Genomic DNA, 1,362 nt, shown 5'->3' with positions numbered 1-1,362 from the left:
AATGCATAGTTAAAGAAGTCAAGACTTCTTAGATTTTGGCTGAAGAAAGCCAACAATTATAGGAAAAACAAAATAAAAGCCTACAAAACTATTTCAGGTCAGAGCCACAAGCAATGACTTGCAAGCCAACCTCCCCCTCCCTCAGCAACAGGCCTAACGCAAGGGGCTCCTGACAATTTAAAAAATTACATTATGAGAGACAATAACATTACCACAAATTTGCTTTTATTTTACGGCACATCATTCTTCCAAATGAAAAAATAGATTGAATTTGCCACAGGAAGCTAAAAGTAATGGCCAAAAAAATGCACACAAATTTCATGTAACATGTTGTCATTAGAATGATAGAGTAACATGTCATAACCTACATTCCTGGCTTTTGAACCTCAAAATTTTCCAAAACGCTGCATTACATATATATGGTATGTATTTTTATCTGTTCTTCGGTATTTACTCTTACTTTCCCATAACTTCAAACACTTTTCCTCCCCCAACTGCAAATTGCATGAAATCTTAGCATTTATGAAATACAATCCATGCAGCTATAATGACAATATTTCAATTTTACCTTCAGATTAAAAACAGGCAACTGAAAAATGAAAATCAAAAAAATTTTCTCAATTTATTTCAAACAAACAAAAAATAATTGTGACTAGTCTACTGCATTGATATTTTTTTCATTAAAGACTACTAGTGTGTTCAATACATACCAGTTACTAACAAGCACAAAGAACTATCAAGCCTTTTGTGAAAATACTGTAAAACTATTCTTTCTCTTAATATACACAATTAGAATTAAGAAATGTGTAAACATTCCCATATTTGAAGGGTAAACCTTGATATCTTGTTAATGATACTGACAATACCATTAATAAAACTGATTTGGTTTTACCTTTTCTTCAACCTTGCCTTTCAATAGCCACTAACCACATAAAGTCTGTATCCTTACATGTGTAATTGCAAATCATATTATATATTCCAAAGACAATTCTACAGAAATATGATATAACACAAGTAATAAACAATTACACAAATTTTGTAGAAAAACAATGATAAAATCATAAAATGTACCTTTGCAATGCAAAATCATTGTCTATCTGGCAAGTTTGATTGCTTAATTAAAAGTGTTTGCAAATGGCAAATAATGAAATTCACTCCAAAAACATTGTTGCTAGTTATACATTACAAAATTTCATAAAATTTACAGATATCATACCTAGACTATATGATGTTATACAAGTCTGGATGTATAAGGCAGTCTATTTATTGTGTGCAAAGTGCTTTAGGCTGAATTATTGCCTTAGTACTACAGATGTAGAAAAAATATATGTAATAACAAAACTTTCCAGTGCACAGTGTGTT

Source organism: Penaeus monodon, chromosome 33, assembly GCF_015228065.2.
Source record: "Penaeus monodon isolate SGIC_2016 chromosome 33, NSTDA_Pmon_1, whole genome shotgun sequence".
In the NCBI taxonomy this organism is placed as follows: domain Eukaryota; kingdom Metazoa; phylum Arthropoda; class Malacostraca; order Decapoda; family Penaeidae; genus Penaeus; species Penaeus monodon.
Note: the sequence above shows the minus strand (reverse complement) of the source record.